Raw genomic sequence first — 24,167 nt, forward strand, 5'->3', positions numbered from 1 at the left:
TCTTTACAAGAATTCTTAGTAATGTTAATGTCTACTTTAATCACAGAATAAAATACTCAAATTCAATTCTGACTCATGGTGACCCTGTAGGTCAGGGAGGATCTGCCCTTTGGAGTGTCCAAGACTATTTATGGGAGTAGAAAGACCCATCTTTTTCCCACAGAATAAGATCATTGTAAGTTGCTTAAATGCAATATTTCTTAGGTTATATGAATGCTAACATAAAATAACCCTCTAAAATCTTTCTACATTGAAGAAGCCTTAAAAATATTTTTATCATCTTTCCTTTAATGATTATTTCATTCTTTAAAAAGTTATTGATATAGGTTCACAAGTACTAATTATCACAATAGTATATCTAAAACAGAAAATTTGAAAAAAATAGTGACTTTGAAAACTTTAATCATTTGACCTAAAGTTTACAGAGTATATTAATTTTCCATTTATATAAAGCACCAAATACCAGCAGTAACTGTGCAGATGGCACCACATGATTTGTACTGTGACTGTACGTGTGTATTAAGGACAGCTCAGACTCAAGCTCATTCTATGTATGAGCCACAGCCATTCTGCTTCGTATGGAACTTACAAGACAGAAATGTTCCATAGGGTTTGTAAGACTGTAAATGTTCAAGAGAACAGACAGCCTCACAGTTCCCCTTTGGAGCAACTGGTGGGTTTGAACCACCTACCTTGTAGTCAGTAGTCCAACACTTAATTCACTTTGCCGCAAGGGCTCCTGAAGCTCATTAGAAGGCTCAAAAAGAAATTAACATGGAGTTTGAGCCTTGTTAGTATGTTGATACTTGTAAACTGGTCTTACAAAAACATTTTTGCTTGTGTTATAACTAATGACATTGATATTTTTATAAAATAATAATAAATGTCTGCTGAAACACAGAAAAAAAAGTTTATAGGTAGTCATTTTCATGTCACCTTCTCTGACCAGGTCACCCAGTGAGGTCTGCACCCTCTACAATCCTGGTAACACTGGTAGTAAATTTCTGTATGGAGCTGAAAGTCAAGTCTAGGATCATGAAATGAGAACCCATCACTGTTACTGAACAGAGTACAGAAAGCTTCTGGCCCAAAGCGGCAGTTCAGTTTGAAATAGTATGTGTAGGAGTAGAAGAAAATCAACTGAGGTATTAGATGAAGAAAAAATAATGTGGTGACAGTTAATATATATCAGACATTTGTGAAATAGAGAAAAAGCAGTCAATCCAAGTTTAGTAAAGCTTGATGTCTATTACTAAACTCAACTGAGGCACTGTAAAAAGATAAAGACATTTAAGTGTGACTAGAGTTGATCATTTAAAGTTGAATTTGAAAGTCAGAATGTCTTTTGGTAGCATATAGGAAGATAATCACCTTCTATCATAGGGAATTGCACAGAAAATTGAAGACTACAATTTCAGGAATTATTTTTAAAATCACCAAGTTCCAAAGAAACTTAAACTTGGCCATGGTATTCTGCCATAGGCTAAGACTCTGGTTAGAAAAGAATAGAGTCTGCCCAAATATTCATTGAAATTTCATCACAGCATGACCTCTTCTACTTCAGGCCTTTTCTTTCTTTCACATGAAAATTTACACAGCTGACTACTAACTAAGCATAAGTAGTCTGGGCTTAACTTCCCTATGGTAATTAACTGATACTAAGAATTCTCCCCAGTCAGTGTCTTGCACATTAACCTCTACCCATCAAGCAAAACCTGCCATGTATACAACGTTTGCCAACTAACAAAACTGCTTATTCTGAGTATATACACGGGGGCTTCAAAAAGCTCATGAAAAATTCCATCCCCCTCCCCCAAACTGAAGGCCTCTTGTCTATAGAATAAAGTAGACCTAGCAATGAGAAAGACCTGTGTGGGGATAGAGAGCATCTCTGGGGAGTAAAAGTAGGAGATAGAAAAGAGAAGGACACACAGCTTGCTTTCATTTATTTATGTAATGTGTTGTTTATTTTTAAACGGGAGGAAGTAAAGGGAAAAGAGGAAAGAAGAGAAGCTGCTAAAAAGAAGAATGGAAGGGAGAGAGGAGGGACAGAGGGCTCAAAAGAGAGGAGGGAGGAGGAGGGGGAGGGGAGACTAAGAGAGAAAGTGTCCTCGAGTTGGTCACCACCCATAGCAACCCAGTGTACAACAGGACAAAACATCTTGCAAAGAGTAAAAGTGTGACACTGAAAAGTGCAAACATCTGACTAGACTGGCTAGGGACTACATTGATGTTTTATGATAATATTTACACTTGTTGATTCAAGAAGTGCATTCACTGGGGGGAAATACAAACAGAAGGTTGATATTTAAAACTTGAAGGGGCTTAGAAAATTTCCATGCTCTTTTCATTAATTATTTTCCTCCCAAACTGCCTGAAGCTCCTGCACTTATAAGAAGCACAGGTGCCCTATTTCCCACACCCTCCCTGGCCTGTGGGGGCTCTTCCTTATAAAGGATTAAACTACAGGGTCCTTGGTCAGAACACCAGCTTCCCCAGAGCATGACGTCGAAAAAACACAGGGTGGGTGGATGTTGGGTGAATTAGATTGTAATTTGACTCTACCACAAACCACCTTTGTGACCTGAAGTAATGAGTTTAACTTCTCAAGGCTTAAATGGCTCTCAGCTCCTTCCCATGTCTAATTAAGAGGCAATGAATAGAGTGGGTTCTTCTGCTAGGAGGCTTCCTTCTGGCCTCCCTGGTAAAATTCTGATCTAGATTCAGGTAATTACACAATAGTCTAAATGGCATCTTGGGAGGCGCTCTATAACTTCCCTTTGCCCCGAGGTAGTATATCAACTTCTGAATAAAGAGCATGATAAAGAAAGTAGGGGCAAGTGCTTATAAACCACTGAAAACACTTAAAATTGTAACCTGTGTCTTGGTCAGTGGAATGTGGGAGCTCTCAGGCTCATCTCGGTCCTCAGTGGATTCTCTCAGGATTTGTCCTGCTTAACGTGATTTTAACCCTTCTGAGGCAGGGATGGAAAAATTGCATTTTACTGGTGGATTCTGGCTTGTATATGCGTTTGATTCTATTAACTTGTTTTATGACATTTTATTTTGAATTGTGTTAGGTGGCACTGAGCACTCTACTCCTTCCACCTCCCTCGGCTTCCCGGTGCTTGTACTCAGTCTGTGTCTAGATTGATGATGTCCTCCTGCCCCGAAGTTTTTTACTTTTGCCTGAACATTTTTAACTCCTGCCTAAAATTCTTATTTCATTGATTTAATTATTCATCAACAAAATGACTAACTGGACTTTTTCTGGAGCTTCTAAGTGAAAAAAAATTCTTTTTAAAAAGGCCCTGCCTGCCCTTTTTGACCTACAAAGTTTGTTAAAAGAGACAAATATAGAATTATACATATTGAAGTAATACTTACAACTAGAAGCTATATAGAGTCCTAAAGAACGAGGACTGATACGGCCCTTCCACATCGTATGAAACCACCTCTGGATAGTCAGTCCCATGACAGTGTCTTGTTAACTACAGCCTCTTAGCCATTTAATTCACTCCCAGGTAGAAGAAGAAGGAAGGAAATGAATCAAAATGTTATGTTTAATTATATTTAAGCAAGTAAACATAAGGCTAATTGTAAGCTGCAAAGAATCTTAATCAGCTTCTCTCTAAACCAGTGGTTCTCAACCTTCCTAATGCCACGACCCATTAATATGATTGCTCATGTTGGGGTAAACCCCTAACACTAAAATTGTTTTTGTTGCTACTTCATAACTGTAATTTTGCTAATATTGTGAATCAGGCAACAGCTGTGAAAGGATCATTCACAAGTTGGGAACCACTGCTCTAGACAAAGTTGTTTTGTTTTTTTTTATAAAGTGCAGAAAGAGGTAGATAGCAAATAAAGAAGGTAACTGATGTAGGGATAAAAAGAGTTCACTGAATACACTTACCACGAGGTCACTGATGAGGAAGACTGGAAGAGTTTGTGGAAAAATAAAATGAGAAGATGAAGCAATTTCCCCACAAATTTGAGTCCCTTCCTCATGCAAAATGCAGCTGAGACTTTAGCCATTTGTCCTGGTGGAGGATACGCTCTCTATCTTTATTCTTGGTCCATTCTCCTTCTTGGGAGTCAGCTATCACTGCTTCATTATCTCTGTGGAATTTTAAAATGGAAGCCCTTAGACGTCTACAGGGACTTTTAAGTCAGGAAGCGTCTATACACGGAGCATAGCTGGGATGTCTCAACCTAAATTGTTTAGGAGATAATACTGGTTGCTGGCTAGCAAGTGGATCTCCTGGTATTTGATGACTGTCACTTAATAGGTCAAGTTACCTATAGGCTAGAGATACTTTGAATGCGCCTTTTGGGGAACTATTGGCAGGGCAACATAAACAAAGTCACTGCCATAAAATCAATTCCGACTCACAAAGACCCTACTGGATGGAGGGAAACTACCCACAGATTCCAAAGCTGTAAACCCTACAGGAGCAGATTGCCGTATATTTCACCTATGTAGAGTAGGTGGAGTTGAATTAGCAACCTATCAGTTAGATAGCCACCACAGCACCAGGGTTCTTATATTTATATTAAAAGTACATTATTAAGAATGATGATTATTTCAAGAAGAACTTCATATTGATGATTTTTTAAACATCCTTATATAGACCTCTAATTTCATCTCTAAATATATTTAGAGCTTTATCTTAGGGACAATATTTTAAATATCTTCATGGTCTTCTTTGACATTTAAGTCATCTTGGATCATTCATACTTCAGACCTTTAAAATTGTTGTTGCCCAAGACTCTTGTTACGCGTCTCCAAACTTTAGCCCTGGGCTGATTTTATCTTCTTCTGGGTGCTTGGCTACACATTTGTCTCCCAAACACACCACTGAGCCAAATGGCGGCTCTTAGTGTCCTTGGGTGGATCCTCAGAACTTTCAGTTCCTGCTCCTCTGGTTTCCATTTTTCTTGCTGCCTGACATAGAGTGAATTGTTTTACTTCAATGAATAATTTATAAACTATTAAGGGTTTTCAAGGGAGGAAGGGTGGGAGAGAAAGAGGGAAAATGAGGAGCTGATAACAAGGGCTCAAGTAAAAACAAAATGTTTTGAGAATGATGATGGCAACAAATGTACATATGTATTGGACACAATGGGTGGATGTGTGGATTGTGATAAGAGTTGTACAAGCCCCCAGTAAAATGATTTTTTAAAATAAATAAAAATAAACAGTTGAAAGTTTGTTTTAAGACTATGCATTATTTTTCCAGGGCTGCTATAATAAACTATCATGATCTGTATGACATAAAATGACAGAAATTAATTCTCACAGTTCTGGAAGTGAGAAATTAGATTTCAGAATGACTTCCTGTCAGGGTAACCCAGCCCCTGACAAATATCATGAGTCCATAGGTGCAACTATACAGCAATAATATATAAAGATTATAGTAAAGTCATAGACAATAAGAGAGATAGGAGAGAGAGTGAAATAAAGGAGTCAGACACATTTTTATGGCAGAATGCTCATCTCGGGGACAGCCATGATCTCAGCAGCCAGGTCTTGGCAGAGAGCGGAAGGAGGAGAGAGCATATCCTCTTTATTTCTGACCAAGGCCTATATATACTTAGGGGCGTGATTATAGGTAACCACACACGTCACAGGAAGTAGCTGTACAATAAGCGTACGTATCACAGGAAGGGGATGAGCTAGGAGTGTACACATAATAGGAAGAGGAGTGACTAGGGGTACACAGGTGACAAGATGGGTGGACCCTAGACTCAAGATGGCATCCTAATCTTGGTCATCCTTGAGTGGGTTCAACCTTCTCTCTGGGCTTTCCTTCAGGGAGACAATCATTATCCTTATCAGAAGGGAGTGGGCCCTATTTAGGATAAGGCAGAATAACCTCTAAGCTACTTGCATCGACCTCCAAGTGTACAGTCATTTACCGTGTGTAGCAATAGTGTCTTGGGTTTGGCATATATCTGGGGAAGACAACCTGGGGAAAATTTCTTTTGCATCCCACATCTCCCCGAAGTATCTAGAACAAGATCCTTGTCGTCAGGGTTTTGGCCTCACTAGGAGTTCATTGGCTTGTGGCAGTATCACTCCAGTCTCTTCACACAACTGTGTCTCTCAGTATCTCTTCATTTCTCTATCTATTCTTTTTTATAAGCACACCAGTCCTATTGAATTCAAGTCCACCCAACTTCAGTTTGACCGTTTGCATATGAATGACATAATTTCAAAAACCCCATTTACAAATATTTTAGACCACAAAAGAGACCCAATCTCAAATACAATTTAAGAAGAAAATTTATTAAGTCTTGAAATAAAAAGACACAGACCCTCATTTCAATGAGTGAGGCCATTAGCACAAGTTCCAAATGGCATTAGCAGATTCACAGTGAGGATTCATGAAGCAAAGAAACTCACAAATTTATGATTGGTGGCAGATCAAGATATTAAAGTTACAGATGATTGGGATACATATGTTAGCTAGAATGGCTTACAAGATTTATACAGGGCCTTCCAACTAAGATCATCAGAGTGAGACTGATAGGGCATGACTGACTATGCGACCCCCCAGACTGCCCATAGTACAGCAATCTCCTTCAAGGAAACCAAGGCAAGTTTCTAAGAGAGACTGCCCATCAATGGACTGGTTGGAGGGGATAAAGGTAATCTGTTTTCTAATGCATCTGCATGAGGGCAAGATTATCTTCATTCTTTGTTAATAATCAGAAATAATTCTTTTTTTTTTTTTTAGTTCTGTTTGTTTTTTAATCATTTAATTAGGGGCTCACATAAATCTTATCACAAGTCATACATAGATCAGTTGTGTAAAACACATTCCTACATTCATTGCCCTCATCATCTTCAAAACATTTACTCTTCACCTAAGCCCCTGGCATCAGCTCCTCATTTTTCCCTTCCCTCCCCACTCTCCCCTCCCTCATGAACCTTTGATAATTTCTAAATTATTATTTTGTCATAATTCAATGGAAATTTAATCTATGGGAGGATGCTGCAGATGGACTTGAGGCTGTCCTTGCCATCCACAAATCTTTGCACACAGGGTGCTCAGAATTTAAGCTCTAATACACAAATAATGTCACATTCACAGAGAGATACAAAACAAACTACAGCAGACCCAAACTATAGCACTACAGGCTTGGAGGGTCTCCTGGCTACCTATAAGGTTCCAAATATTAGATTATTCTTGTGACTCTGCTTAAATTATTTTTATGATTCTCTGGTTTCTTTCCAAGAAAGGACAGTGAAAACTTTTCAGCGACCATCGTTTATCATTTTCTTGTACTTACCCAATAGGAAACATCCTGTTTTCTGACACTTAAGAATGTGAGATCCATAGGAAAAAAGGAGCCCTGGTGACACAGTGGCTGCACATTGGGCTGGTAACTGAAAGGCTGATAACCACCAGCTGCCCCTGGGGAGAAAGAGGAGGTTTTCTACTCAAGGAAAAAGTAGAATCTCAAAAACCAAGAGGGGAAGTTCTATCCTGTCCTGCAATGAGTCAGACTGACTCAATAGCAGTGAGTTTGCTTGTTGGTTTGTTTGTTTATGAAGAATGAAAATCAAGGTTGTATTTATTTAGATTGGATACAAATGAAACTATTGTGGGGGGGAAAAGTAGGGCAACAAAATCTTCTGATTGGAAGGATATCTTAAGTGGAAGGATTTTTTCAACCTACTGACATCAGTAGTTCTTGTGAATGTTTCATGGTCTGAATTTTTACTTTGATCTTGCCAGCCTTTGAGGCTGTTGTGAAACTCCAGAAAAATCAGTCAGTTCAAATTTCTTTGGCTGGCCTCTTGATAAATTCACCATTAGTCTTCCCATACAAGGAGCATTTAATAATAAATCTGAGTATCTTAGCATCAATATCAAAGCATGCTATGTTCTTCCAGTGCAGGCCCAAATCAAAACTCCAAACAAGATACTGTATTAAACTATGTGCTGATCTCACCGGAGTATGAGGGTTTGATATTTGGTCCTTCAGAAGACTGGCTTATGTGGACTATCAAAATAAGACAAAAGACCTTCTAGCACAAAGAAAGCTTCCTTTGCCCTAGGATTTCACGTGTCTACTTCTCTGTGGGAAGTTGCGGTATCATACAATTGGCAAAATTTTAATTTCATCATTTGTAAGATCACTGGAAGTCAATATTTAGTTATCCTGTGCTGCTGTTTTAGAAATACTACAAGTGGGCGGCTTTAACAAACATTTATTTTCCGACGGCTTAGAAGGCAGTATTTAGTGCACTGGTGCGAGGGGGAAGTCTGGCTATCTCTGTCAGCTATTGGGAATGTCCTTGTTCTTTGGATCTTTAGTCATTTCCATGAGACATGGCCTCTGACTCTCTCTGTATCTGCTTGTTTAATCGGCTCCCTTTGTATCCACATAGATAATGATTTAGACCACATCCTAAACGAATCCTGCCCCATTAACACAATTAATCAAATTCATTCTCAGATGAGTTTATAACTACAGTTATAAACCCCAAATCAAACTCACTGCTTTGGTATTTTCTTGAACTAATTTGATCCTGACTCATAATGACACTACAGGAGAGGGGAGATCCACCTTTTGGGTTTCTGAGGCTGTAAATGTTTATGGGGGCAGAAAGCATCTCATTTTTCTGAGTAGTAGCTGGTTATTTTGAACTGCTGACCTTGAAGTTAGCAGCCCACCAAATAACAAGTAACAAGGAATAGAAGTTAGGTGTTACATTGTACACTTTCCTGGTGGATACAGTTTGATCCATAACAGTCTTTTTCTTTGACTTGAGTTTGGCTCTTGGCTCACTACTGACAAAATAGATAAATGCATCTCTGGTACAATGAAATTCCCTAAGCCCTCCATTATTCATCTGAATTATTATTATCCAATCACTCAGAACACCTGACCATGGTGTAAGTAGGAAGTGGATCCTAGTAACCACCTCATGGAGATCCTGTACTCCAGAATAATAGGTCAACACTAAGCAATGTATGTCTACAGATATCACCTACCTTTTGTGTTTACATAGGCACAATTTTATACCCACCTTCCAGACATGATCACTGAACATAGACGTATGCATAAGCAAACGTGTTGAAGAAAGCTGATGGTGCCTGGATATCAAAAAGATATAGTGTCTGGGGTCTTAAAGGCTTGAAAGCAAACAAGCGGCTATCTAGCTCAGAAGCAACAAAGCCCACAGAAAAGAAGGACACAAGCCTAAGTGAACACGAGGTGTTGAAGGCATCACGTAGCAGACACCAAAGAACAAAAACTATCATTGTGTGATCACCTTCCCCACATAACCACAGAAGACGGATGTGTGCATAAGTAAGTGTGGTTAAGGCTGATGGTACCCGGCTATTGAGAGATATAGCGTCTGGGGACTTAAAGGCTTGAAAGTAAACAAGCAGCCATCTAGACCAGAAGCAACAAAGCCCACATGGAAACAGCACATCAACACGTGTATCATGAAGGGCAGAGGGAACCAGGTTTCAAGCAACAAAGGCGGGGTGGGGGGGGGAGCCATATCGTGAATGAGGGGAGTACATGATGGGGACCCAATGCCCATCTGAAGACAACTGGACATCCCTTCCAGAGGGGTAGTGGGTAGGAGATGAGTCACTCAGGGTTCAGTGTAGCAATAATGAAACTCACAACCTTCCTCTAGTTCTTAAACACTTCCTCCCCCCAACTATCATGATCCCAATTCTACCTTGCAAACCTGGTTAGACCAGATGATGCACAGTGGTACAGGTGGGATCTGGAAACACAGGGAATCTAGGACAGATGAACCCCTCAGGACCAACGGTGAGATGGCAATACCGGGAGGGAAGGGTGGGTAGAAAGGGGGAACATATCTCAGGGATCTACATATAACCTCCTCTCTAGGGAATGGGCAACAGGAAAGTGGGTAAAGGGAGATGCCGGGCAGTGTAAGATAAGATAAAATAATAATTTATAAATTATTAAGGGTTCATGAGGGAAGGGTGCACAGGGTGGGAGAGGGAGGGAAAAGGGGAAAATGAGCTGATTGCAGGAACCCAAGCGGAAGGTGAATTTTGAGAATGATGAGGGCAATGAATGTATAAGGATGCTTTACTCAATTGACGTATGTATGGATTGTGATAAGAGTTGTATGAGCCCCAATAAGATGATTTAAAAAAAAGAAATTTACTTAGAATGTATTGTAAAATGTGACGTACGTTATTTTTAGCTACACGATACTTTTACATAACCCCTGGTAGCACAGTGGGCTAAGCCTTGAAGAGTTAACCACAGGTCAGCAGCTTAAGCTAACTAGCTGCCCCGAGGGAGCAAGATGAGGCTGCCCTATCCTATAAAGCACCCAGAGTCGAGAGGGCAAGGTCATTGACCAGAAGACAGAGAGTTATTTTTAAGCCTTGAAAGTTAATGTATTTTGTTCTACTGTGTGCTAGATCTGATTAGTGCTCATCATTTAATCTTTACCTCGAATTCCACCTTTTATTAATGGAAATGTCTTCTTTGTGCCTGTCCCACCATTATATTTTGGATGCAGATAGCTTGTATTAAACAGTTAACAGGTATGCAGAGGAATAGGAATTTTGCCTCAGGATGGATTATGACTAACATCACACCCTTGTTTGATTTAGATGACTCAGAACAAACGTTTTGAACTGGAGTTGATTTAAGGTTTTTGGGCTATGTAATAAGGTTAATATGTTTAATATGCAGGAAATACATAAGTTTTGGGAGAGGTAATGGACAGAATATTGATTAAATTGTGTCCTCCACAACATGTGTTTCAAATCCTAACTCCTCTACTTGTGTTTCTAATCCCATTTGGGAACGTGTTTTCTCTTTATGTTTGCTACTTAAGCAGTATGAATAGTACAAATCAATATTTTGAGATAGAAATTAAGCAAACAAGCAAGGAAAAAAATAAGGGCCTTCTTCTCGAGCAAATAGAAATCATTCCAGCTGAGAACCAGTGTCCTGAATTGTGACTTCTAGCCTGAAATCCCCTTAATAGGGAAGATAGATACATAGATAATAGATAGATACATAGGTAGATACATAGTTATATAGAGACAAAGACAGATATAAATAAGTTTCTGCTTATTAAAGTCACCCACCAGCAGTTTTCTGTTACAGCAGTACTAGATAACTAAGACACCATTGAAAATGAAATGTCGGAACTCCAACAAAGAGAGTAAGAATTAGGAAAACAGGAGAAAGAAAATATTCCGACCATACAGAGTAGATCCACACTAATGCTTATTATAAAGAGATGAGATGTTAGAGGTCAATACAGTAGTCATCGTTGTCATGAATGTAACCATCATCATGCTCCGGTATGGCGTACTCAGCATGAGTTACTAGTAGCTACAAAGTGGATTATGAGCCATCCGGACCCCGTGTGTCAGAGTCAAACTGTGACACACATAGAATTTCCAGTGGTTTATTTGTTGGGAATATATCACCAAGTATTATCTGAGGTACCTCTCAAGAGAATCACATTATGAACTTTTAATTAGTAGCTGAAGGTGTTAACTATTTGTGCCACCTGAAGGTAGACTGAGCTAATTGATTTTTTCCCTTAGTTTTCTCGACAGAAATATGAGGTAGGAAGTCTTTTTATTCCTTCCCCATCGATGGGGAAATGGGAAGACAAGCCACCTTGTCCAAGAACACGCTGCTACTAGGAGGCTCCCCACGGTTGTTGTTGTTGTTTCTTTTCAGTTTAATGATCTTAACTACTATCCCACATGACCTATTTGCCCCATGCTCATCCGCTTAATATATTCTTTCAAATAAATATATATTCCTTTAAGATGATGTGTATTCAGGGACAAGGGAACAGCGAGTGGTTCAAAACCAGAGGAGGGAGGGGAGGGGAACTACTGGTAGGGAGTGCCAAGGGCAAGGTAACTGAGAAGAATTACTGAAACCAGAATGAAGGCTGAACAAGGTAGTGGGACAATAGCAAAGCAAATGGAAATAGAGGAAAGGAGTAGGAGGCAAAGTGCATACAGGGAAGCCTAAATACAGACATGTACATATGAAAATATATTTATGATTATGGGGGCAATAGACCTATGTGCATATATTTATAGGTTCAGTAGTAGGGTAGCAGATGGACATTGGGCCTCCTCATGCATACTCCCCCAATACAATAGCACCTCGCCCTGCTAAACGGTCATTGCATGATACCCACCTTCCCGACATGATCACTGAAGACAGATGTGTGTGTAAGCAAACGTGGTGAAGAAAGCTGATGGTGCCCGGCGATCAAAAAGATATAGTGTCTGGGGTCTTAAAGGCTTGAAGGCAAACAAGCAACCATCTAGCCCAGAAGTAACAAAGCCCACAGAGAAGAAGCACACAGCCTAAGTGAATACAAGGTGTTGAATGGACCATGTAGCTGACACCAAGGAATAAAAACAATCATTTTATGATCACCTTCCTCACATAATCGCTGAAGACGAAAGTGTGCATAAGCAAGTGTGGTGAAGAAGGTTGATGGTGCCCGGCTACTGAGAGATATAGCGTCTGGGGACTTAAAGGCTTAAAAGCAAACAAGCGGCCATCTAGCCCAGAAGCAACAAAACCCACACGGAAGCAGCATACCAACATAGGTGATCATGAAGGACAGAGGAGACCAGGTCTCAAAAACAAAGGCGGGGGAAGGCGGCTGTGGGAATCACATCACCGTGAATGAGGGGGAGTGCGTGATGGAGACCCAATGTCCATCTGTAGACAGCTGGACATCCCTTCCAGAGAGGTAGTGGGGAGGAGATGAGTCACTCAGGGTTCAGTGTTGCAACAATGAAACTCAAAACCTTCCTCTAGTTCCTGAACGCTTCCTCCCCTCCCAATTATCATGACCCCAATTCTACCTTGCGGACCTGATTATACCAGAGGATGTACAGCGGTGCAGTAGGGATCTGGAAACACAGGTAATCTAGGACGGACGAATCCCTCAACACCCGCAGTAGGAGTGGCGACACCAAGAGGGAAGGGGGTGTAGAAAGGGAGAACCAATCTTGGAGATCTATGAGTAACCTCCTCTCTGGGTGATGGGCAATGGGAAGGTGGGTGAGAGGAGACGCCGGGCAGTGTAAGATAAGATATAATAATTATTTATAAACAATTAAGGGACCAGGGGGAAGGGGGGAGCAGGGAGGGAGGGGGAGGGGGTAAAAAAGGGAAACCGAGCTGATTCTAGGAACCCAAGTGGAAGGTGAATTTTGAGAATGATGAGTGCAATGAATGTATAAGGGTGCTTTGCTCAATTGATGTATGTATGCATTGTGATAAGAGTTGTATGAGCCCCAATAATGAGATTTATTAATAAAAAAAAGATGATGTGTTTTTAAATGTATACACCATTAGGTTAGCATTAGGCTCAGATCTTCTCCCAAAATTTCTTTGCCCTCTTTGTAAAATTCAGATTTAGAAACCTTCTATCCATATTTATTAACCATCTAACCATAGAATGTCCATCCATACCAAATGGATTATTTCTGTCAATTCTAGTTAAAAATTCGTATCTAGAATCAGTATAAATAGTCCTTTCACAGAAAATTCTGTCAAGAAGATTTGATGTTTTCTGGGTATAGAGTTTGCAAAATAATTTAAGGCCATTCTTCATTGTCAAAGAAACTACTGATGCACGTATATAAAGTCAACCACCAAGGTTGTTGAAGCAACGCAAGAGTCTTTTCAAATGACACTATATGGGTCGTGTTCAGTTTGATTCCTTCCAAGTTGCTGGGACGTGTCCGTAGTGCTCTCTGGGTCTACGATAAGCACGGGTTCTGTTGACATTATTGTGACGACACTGGCAGGGCCACCTTAGCTATGGCAGGCACTCAAATTGCTACTCTTCTATAAAGAATTATAGTACTAGGGTTTGGCTCATAAGTTTCTTTTCAAGTTTTTAATTTCCTGTGGAGTAAAATGAATGCATTCTTACTGTTTACACTGGTAGAGGAAAGGAAGGTCCTGAATGTCTATCAGATGCCAATCATTACCATTTCATCGTGGCTTTATTGAAAAGACTGTCTCTAGTCCTTCATGTTGAACCTGGACACTGTTATCTGAGTCAGTAGTTCTATTCTCTCCTTAGGATATTTGCATGTTTATGTCAAAAAGCAAGGACACAATACTTCTTTGGGGAAAGATAATCCCTCCATTCTTTTGGGCCTTGTTGTCTGACAGTTCAAGAAAAGATGATCCATTTTTATCTCTTATTTTTGGCGAGGATGATGAAAAACTATTTTCATGTTACTTGCTTAAATCCTTTCAAAACTCAGCTAAAATGTATTTTGTGACATACATAAATATATATTACTTTATCCTTGGAGTAATAAGCAGAACAATGAAGAGAATGGCAAGGAATATGAGTCAGTGAGATGAGAAAGAATTCTGAGCAGTGAATTTCAAAGAGCAAAATTAACTCTTCTAAGGACACTCACTCTTTCACTGCCTTCAAGCCAATTCTGACTCCTAGTGGCCGACAGAGTAAACTACAACCATCCCCTTAAGATTTTGAGGCCAGGAGAGCAGAGCAGGCAGTCTTGTCTTTCTCTCAGAGTAGCTCGTGGTTTAGGTTTGCTGACTTTTGGGTTAGCAACCCAATGTTTAATATATATTTGCTACAAGGGCTTCTACTAACACCATTAGTGTGAGTTAAAGGGTCCACTAAAGTCCTGTGTAAAACCCATGAATCAAAGATGCCTTCTAGTATTTGTGTACATATACACATGTTCATGCATTTATACTCTAGTTTATGAAAGTTGAGCACTCAGCATAATTGAGATATTGAAAATTCTGCCTTCGCGGAGCCTTCTGATAAAACTAGAAACAGCACAAATAATGCTACTCTACCAGTGGTTCTCAACCTTCCTCACGCCACGACCCTTTAATACAGTTTCTCATGTGTGGTGTCCCCCCCCCCCAACCATACCATTATTTTCTTTTCTACTTCATAACTATAATTTTGCTATGTTGTGAATCAGGCAACCCCTGTAAAGGGGCTTTCGACACCTTCAAAGGGGTCGCGACCCCCAGATTGAGAACCACTGCTGTAGATCAACCTAAACACAGACGCAGGAACGGGGTTGGTAGAGACTTGACTCTTTAAAATGTAGGGTACTGTGACCGAACCGTTGACACTAAGGCAACCCTGCTTCCTGGACTCCTTCCTACAGTTCTACTAACTCCTGAACCACTCTCGGGGTATCCTTTTTTTCTGGTTAAAAGATGATTTGAACCAAATCCCACAGACCTATTTTTCTGCCTGTAGAATTAGAAGAAGCAGGCCGCTTCACTTCATGATGTGCTCTCTTTTCCTTTTAGTCTAAACTAAAGGATCATAATGTTTTCTTTAGTGATTGAATAGATCAGTCATGGCGTTAATCTCTTTAACCAAAACAAATGGGTTACCAAGTCCTTGTTCAGAGTTGTAGGGTATATGTCCTTGGTTTGTACAACAATCAAATAATTAGATATATATATTTATATATATACACTTGGGTCCTCATTTAATTTTTCTCAGTTAATATTAAGTCCATCTTTTTCCTTCCAAGGAACCATGCTGCCCTTTAGGATTTTTTAAGAAGTATCATCAGCCCCAACTCCAAGTTCACTACAGGATCTACCTTCCACAAAACATGAACATATGAACAATACCCTTGGGGAGGGTATTGTTTATATCTCCACAGGGACAGAGGGACCAGACTTCAAACCAGTGCCAGAAGGTGTGAATGCAACATTCCGGCATGGAGTAGGGAATCAGTGGAGAGGTCTGGGAGGCTGGCCCCAGTATCAAATACTAAGTGGATGCCTGCCCCTCCCCCCAGAAGAATTTGTTTCAAAGGACGGCATTGATTCTGCAGCTCTGGGAGATGGACATATTTGATCAGAGCACACGGGAGCAGATGAAGGGGGAGGAAGAGAGTGGAGCACAGCCTGGCCCACCAGGCCGTGAGGATGATGTTCCTGATTAGAGCAGCCAGTCCACAGAGAGAACAACATGGCTGGCCCCACTATGAGACATGATGCCCCTCACTGACCCATGGCGCTTTGGGGGACAGCACCGGAGACACAGTGTGGGAATTGCGCCTGACCTGATCCCGCCACACCGAGGCAAAGCACTGGGGGAGTGCAACAGAACAGCAAGGGAATGGAGCGGCAAGGTCCCCAGGGAATGCTGAAAGTGGACTTTGGGGCCAGGACGGGGTGTCCCAACCGACTGGACTGGAAAACACTCTTAAAGGCCAACAAATGATCCTTGAACTAACTACAAGCTTTTCTTTCTTGATGTGGTTTGTTATTGTTTTGTTGTATACTGTTGCTTTGTTTTCTTCTGTCTTCTTTTTTGTGCATGTTATTACCTCCACAGGTCAGGTCTGTGTAAATAAGATAGGCTGGATGAACAATCTGTAGGAAAAACAACGGACCAACAGTACCAGGGGACTTGGGATAGGGGGAGGTTGGTGGTAAGGAAGTGGTGTTAACAAACCCAGGGACAAGGAACAACATGGGATCCAAATTGGTGGTGAGGGGGTGTGGCAGGCCTGGTAGGGAATGATCAAGGGGAAAGTAAGGTAACAAAGAGGTATAGCTGTAACCCAGGTGGGGACAGAGCATGATAGTGGGGCAGGAGGAAACTCAAGGGAAAGGGAGGAAAGAGCTAGGAGGCAAAGGGCATTTATAGAGGCCTAGACAAAGACATGTACATGCAAATATATATGGATGGGAAATAGATCTATGTGCCTATATTTATAGGTTTAGTATTAAGGTGGTGGAAGGACCTTGGGCCTCTACTCAAGCACTCCATCAACGCATGAATACTTTCGTCTATTAAATTGGCATTCTATGATGCTCACCCTCAACTGCTGAAGCCAAAGCAGGTGAACAAGCAAATGTGGTGAAGAAAGCTGATGGTGCCCTGGCTATCAAAAGAGATAGTGTCTGGGGTCTTAAAGGCTTGAAGGTAAACAAGCGGCCATCTAGCTCAGAAGCAACAAAGCCCACATAGAAGAACACACCAGCCTGTGTGATCACGTGGTTCTGAAGGGATCAGTTATCAGGCATCAAAGAACAAAAAATCATATCATTGGGTGCACACCTCCATGATATGATCACTGAGGACAAATGGGTGCATAAGCAAATATGGCAAAGAAAGCTGCTGGTGCCCGGCTATCAAAAGAGATAGTGTCTGGGGTCCTAAAGGCTTGAAGGTAAACAAGTGGCCATCTAGCTCAGAAGTAACAAAGCCCACATGGAAGAAGCACACCAGCCAGTGCGATCATGAGGTTTCAAATGGATCAGGTATAAGGCATCATCAAAAAAAAAAAATCTTACCATACTGAATGAAGGGGGAAGTGCAGAGTTGAGACCCAAAGCCTATTTGTCGGTCACTGGAGATCCCCTCACAGAGGGGTCTAGAGGAGGAGATGAGTCAGTCAGGGTGTGACGTAGCACCGATGAAGAATACAGCTTTCCTCCAGTTCCTACATGCTTCCTCCCCCCTCCTCCCCCCCTACTACCATGATCTGAATTCTATCTTGCAAGTCTGGATAGAGCGGAGGTTGTACACTGGTGCAGATAGGAGCTGGAGGCACAGGGAATCAAGCGTGGATGATACCTTCAGGACCAGGGGTGTGAGGGGCGATACTGGGAGGGTAGAGGGTGAGTGGGTTGGAAAGGGGGAACCGATTATAAGGATCTACATGTGACCTCCTCCCTGGGGGATGGACAACAGAAAAGGGGGTGAAGGGAGATGCCGGACAGGGCAAGATATGACAAAATAATTTATATATTATCAAGGGCTCATGAGGGAGGGGGGAGTGGGGAGGGAGGGGAAAAAGAGTTCTTGATGCAAATTCTTCTAAAATGATTAGGGCAAAGAATGTATGGATGTGCTTTATACAATTGATGTATGTATATGTATGGATTGTGATAAGAGTTGTATGAGTCCCTAATAAAATGTTAAAAAAAACATGAACATAATTCAGACAAGCCCTTTTTCCCCGACATAAAAAGCATCGCCTGCTTTTCAAAGTCAAATCACTTGTTCAGTATTTTCCTTTAAAGTCTCCTCAGAAGCACTTTAATGCCTGCATCACTCGCCTTCTTCTGTTCATGACTAAAGCTTTTGCCACAACTCTCAATTCTTTCAGAGGCCTCATCAGAATCATTTTAATGTCTAATTCTACCAATGCCTCCTCAAGGCAAACCAGGGCTTTATTATAAAGCACATTGAGAAATCCCCAGCCTCTACCCATTACCAGTTCCAAGACCTCTTCCACACCTTCGGTGTTCAGTAAAGCAGCACCACATCCTCTTGTTGTTCTCTTGCTAGTATAGGGAAAATGGGACAAGCAGAGGACTTTAACAAACACAAGTTTGTTTCTGCAGTTCTGAGAGTGTGGTTGTTGGTAAGTACCATCCAGTTGGTTCCAGCTCATAGCAACCCCACGTACATCCGAAGAGAACACTGCTCGATCTTGTGCCAGCCTCACGATTACTGTTGATTGAGCTCCTTGTTGCAGCCACTGTGTCGATCTAAATTATTGAGGCCCTTGCTCTTTTTCGCTGCCCCTCCACTTTACCAAGATGCAAGATGCCCTTCTCCAGGGACTGGGCTCTCCTGACAATATGTGCAAAGTACGTGAGATGAAGTTTCACCTTTCTTGCCACCAAAGGGCATTCCGGCTGTATTTCTTCCAAGAATGACTGGTTTGTTCTTTCAGCAGTGTGTAGTGTGTTAAATGCTCTTCACCAGCACCATAATTCAGCTGCATCAATTGTTCCTTGTTCTTCACCTGATCTGAGCCAAAAGGCGGAGAAGCGATTATACCTTGTTCTTAAGAGGGTAGAAGTCCAAATTCATGGAACAGGCTAAAGGAAAAGGATCTCTCTCTGGGTTGAAAGGGAAGATCTTCTTTGTTTTCAGCATCTAACTTTTGTTTCTTGCCAATCGTGTGGTACATATCTTCCTTTCTGGGCCTGCTTACTTAATCTTTGATACCTCAGAATCAGTTCATTTAAGATACAACATAATACTGTTTCATTTACGAGTAAAGAAAATGAATTATTTAATGGGCTTCTAACCACAAGTAGATGGATTAGGATATACAACATATCTTTGGGGGGTAGGGGTTGGGAGGATTCAATCCATAATGGCATTTTTGTATATGAGACTCATTTTCTTGATTCAGTATGTTATTCCTTATAGATAAAGTCCTCTTTCACCATAGTCCCTACGATGATTATTATCCATGCTAATATTAATTATCTTTATAAACATCCTTGGGTGACACAGAAGGTGAATCATTCAATTATGAACTGCCAAGAAAGGCTTGGTGACCTGCTTCCCAAAGGTCACAGCTGGAACACCATATGAAGTTTGATTCTAGTCTGCAGGAGAGTGATAGCATAGGGGATCACCATGAATCAGATTTGGCTTGATGCTAGACGGTTTTTCATTTAATATTCCTTGAAAATTTGAGCTATTTCGCATTGTAGCATAGAAATTACATAAGCCCACTTATTTAAAACTGCAGTTCTTTCTCTGTGTTCTCTCATACAAAAGGACTTTGGTAGATACCATTTCCCTTTTGAAATTTATCTGATAACCAATTCCCAAATCATGTAAAAGCATATTTCTTCCTGTATAACATTTTAAACCTTGTCCCTGTCAGTTAAATTATATCATAGTTTTTCTGAATCCTGCTCTAGAACAAAAGCTACTTGGTCAACTGACTGGAAATAGAACCATTTTTGTACCCATTCCAAATAAAGGTGACCCAACAGAATGCATAAATTGTGGAACAATATGATTACTATCTCATGCAAGTAAAATGTTATTGAAGATTCCCCATCAACTGTTGCAGCAGTACATCTGCAAGAAGTTCCTGGAGGTTCAGGCCGGATTCAGGAGAGCATGTGAAACAAAGGATATCATTGCTGATGTCAGATGGCCCTGGGCTGAAAGCAGAGAATCCCAGACAGATGTTTACTTGTTTTTCATCGACTATACAAAGGCTGTGTGAATCATAACAAACAATGGATAGCTATGAGAAAAATGGGAATTCTAGAACACCTGATTGCGCTCAGGTGGAGCTTGTACTTGGATTGAGAGGAAGTTGTGGATACAGAACTAGGGAAGGTTCTAGGTTTAATATCAAGTAAGATATGCACAAGAGTTGTATCCTCTTACTCTATTTATTCAATCTGTATGCTGAGTAAATGATGAGAGAAGCTGAATTACATAAAAAAGAATGTGGCATCAGGATTGGAGTTGGGCTTATTAACTACTCGAGATATGTAGATATGCAGATATCTCAAGATATGATGCAACTTTACTTGCTGAAAGTGAGGAAGATTTGAAGCATTTGATGATGAAGACCAACGACGGCAGCCTTTAGGATGCATGACAACTCAGTGTATAGAAAACAAAATCCTCACAACTGGACAAATAGGTAAGATCATGATAAACGGAGAAAGGATCGAAATTATCAAGGATTTTGTCACTCTTAGATCCACATTCAGTGCTCATGGAAGTAGTTGTCAGTAGATCAAGTAATGTATTGCATTGGGTGCATCTGCTCCACGAGAACTGTTTAAGGTGTATAAAGCAGGAATCTTACTTTGAGGACCAACATGTGCCTGACCCAAGCCATGATATTTTCAATTGCTTCTTAAACCTGTGAAAGTTGGACATTGAAAAAAGGAAACCCCAAGAAAAATCTATGCATTTGAATTATGGTTTTGTAGTAGAACATTGAAAGCACAGACCACAAAAAAGAACAATGAATCTTTGTGCAAGAAGTAAATCCAGAAGGCTCTGTACAGGCAAGGATGACAAGAGTTAATCTTGTGTACTTTAGACATGCTATCAGGAGAGACCAGTCCCTAGAGAAGGACATCATCCTTGGAAAGTGGAGTATCAGCAAAAAGGAGGAAGGCCCTCAACAGGATGGATTGGCAGAGTGGCTGCAATGATGGGCTCAACTGTGGGAAAGGGTGCGAAGATGATGCAGGGCTGGAGTGTTTAGATCTATTGTAAATAGAATGAGTTGGAACTAACTTTATGGCACCTAACAACAACACTCTGGGCTAACACTGGACTCAAAAGCACTATCCAGTAAATGTTTTGGGGACTACATTAAATTAGATTGTGAAGACAAATTCATACATGGTGGTATCAGAAAACCATTGGACAATCTTCCTTCTACCTATTGGTGTCATTAGTTCATTAAGTGTGTGATAATGCCTCCTTTATCCAGGAACTCAAGAACTTACTCTAAGCATTGTCAGTAGAGAAACACAGCCCCACAAAGTGTGGCATGCTCCATTCATACAGCCAACGTATTTAAGTTTGGGCGATGTAGTGGTTACGCACTGGGCTGCTAACTGCAAGGTGAGCAGTTCAGAATCACCAACTGTTCCCCAGGAGAAAAACTGGGCTTTCTACTCCCATAAAGAGTTACATACTGGAAACCTGCAGGGCAGTTCTACCCTGTGCTACAGGGTTATTGTGAATGGGCATCGACTTGATGGCAGTGGGTTTCAATTTTTTTGTTAAAAGTAGAGACCAAACACCTATCTAACATCATGTGGTTTTTGCTCTTCACATCAAAATGTTTTGTTTTTAAACTAGTGAATAAAAAGTTTCTTGAATCATGCCATAAATTAGAAAGGAAATTCTCCCCCTCCCTTAATGTCATTATCTTCAATTGCTTTGATTTCTCAAAAAGGAGGGGCCAACTGAAAGCTGTACACTCCACTGCTCAAGGTTTAAATTGTTCAAGGAAAGGAATGTCACCAGCCTAGACCTGGAAACGTGGTGAAGAACTAATTGTTAATTGACTTTTTTCTTAAGTACAGATTAAATATGTTTTTCAAACCTGAAAGCTTTCTGTCTCTTAGAATTTGAAACCCATCCCTCAAAATTTTCTTATACAATAAATACCAATAATGTAAATGATTTGAATGAATAAAATCTCTTGGAATTGCTGGTTCTAATTCTCTAAAGTAGACATGAAGAATCAATGTGCCATAAGTCACTCTTGATTTGTTGGAACTGAATGAGAATTGTGGAAGCTTTTACAGTACAGAATGTATAGTATCCATAAAAGTGTAAGTTTTTCCCCTGGAGACAAATGGATTATATAAATGTTTTGTTGTTATTATTATTTTAAAATATATTACATATAAACCAATAGAACAAGCAAATCTGCCATCAAAGAAGTGTAGGCAGAATGATCCTTACAGGCGAGGATGGTGAGACATTGTTTCGTGTACTTTGGAAATGTTTTTAGAAGAGTCCAGACCCTGGAAAAGGATATCCTGCTGGGTAAAGTAAAAGCATTGAAAAAGAGGAAGACCCTTGTGGTAGTTACATATTATATTGTCAATTTGAGACTTAAGAGTGATTGGGGTGGAGTTTAGCTTGTTAATCAGGTCGCAGCTTGATGACCTCATTTGGAGGTGCTAAGGAGATAAATAGCTTGTTGGAGGCAGGACACGCACTCCCTGCAAGGCATGCTTGCTGAGAAGACACACGGAGCTATGCTAGAGCCCTGGAACTGAAGGGCCCACATGGAGAACCCTGCCAGCGCTGAGATGTCTCTAATGCCACTGGATCCACAAGACCCCCCACCCACTGGTCTTTGCTCTTCCTGAATTCAACATCATTGAAAGTGTTGCATAAGTCTGAAGAGGAATTTATAGATTGGTATCAGGCATATGAGCTAATAACAGATTTATGGACTTGCCCTGGATTGGACTTGGATGTTTTCTTAATATACAATTGCTCTTTGCTATAAAGTGCTCTCTCATACACATTTGAGTATCTATGAATTCGTTTCTCTACTCTACCCAACTTAACACAACCCTTGACAAGGTGGATTGACACAGAGGTTACAACAATGGGTTCAAACCAACAATTATAAGGATGATATAGAACGAGGCTAGGTTTCCTTCTGTTGAACATATTAGTCAGAAATGACTCACGGTATCTAAAAGCAACAACAAAGAGATCTTTTGCAGCAGATTTCCCCATTTGATTTCTTGACTACTGTATCCATGGCATTGACTGTGGTTTCAAGTGAAATGAAATCCTTGACAATTAAGTTAGGCTGGGTTCACTAGAGTAACAAATCCAGTGACACTCATTTGTATGTAAAAGAATGCTTTATATCAAGAATTAATTATACATAAAATAAACATTCCAGCCCAGTCCAGATCAAGCCCATAAGTATGATACTACCCATAATTCTGATACTAGCCCATAAATCCCTCTTCAGACTCAGGCAGACACACACAATGATGCAGAATGCAGAAAGCTCACAGGCCAGTGTGTGCAAAGTCTGGTAGATCCAATGGTAGTGAACACATCCCCAGGGCTCTGGCTGCTATCGGTATGGCTCAATGTGGCTAGCCAGCAGGAAGGGGAAGCAGAGATAGGAGGAGGCCTGCAGTCCACATGTTCCTATAGAAGCTATGTTGACACACACAACTTAACTATCACGACTTCAGGTTTTTGTCCTTTCACTGTGATTCTGTTGGTGGGTCTGGTTTGTATGGACATTTTTGTTCTATAACTAGGTGTAATCCACACTGAAGGGCGATGAAGTCTTGGCTCTTCCTCAGTAAGTACATTAGTCCTCTTCACTTACAACAATCAAGATTGTGTCTTCTACACCACCATGGTCTATTTTGTTTGCTTCTTTTTCATACCATGGTCAATGAATGGGTCTTCCTTCAATCCTAATACCACATTCATACAGATTTCCAGATAACTTTTTTAAGAACATATACAGCGTATATATACTTAAGAATTATTTTTTATACATAGAAATAATCACCTGATATTTGTTAAAATGTAGGCTTTGATTCATTATGCCTGGAGTGGAAATGCGAATTCTCAACAGAAAATCAGACTGAAATGAACTAGCTTGAAGCCCTGGGGAATACGCTGAATTATTTTCTTTCTTGGCTGGGTATAGAATCACCTGAGGAGTTTTTCTAAACAAAGAGAGATTACCAAAAATCCATGGAAAAATTGAATTAAATTATAACAGGATTTTCCCACATACTTGTTGAACTCCTTCTTATTGCTGTCTGTGACTGATAGGCAGAATTCTTACTTTGATTAACTGGGAGGT

The sequence above is a fragment of the Tenrec ecaudatus genome, chromosome 16 (assembly GCF_050624435.1).
Source record: "Tenrec ecaudatus isolate mTenEca1 chromosome 16, mTenEca1.hap1, whole genome shotgun sequence".
Lineage (NCBI taxonomy): Eukaryota > Metazoa > Chordata > Mammalia > Afrosoricida > Tenrecidae > Tenrec > Tenrec ecaudatus.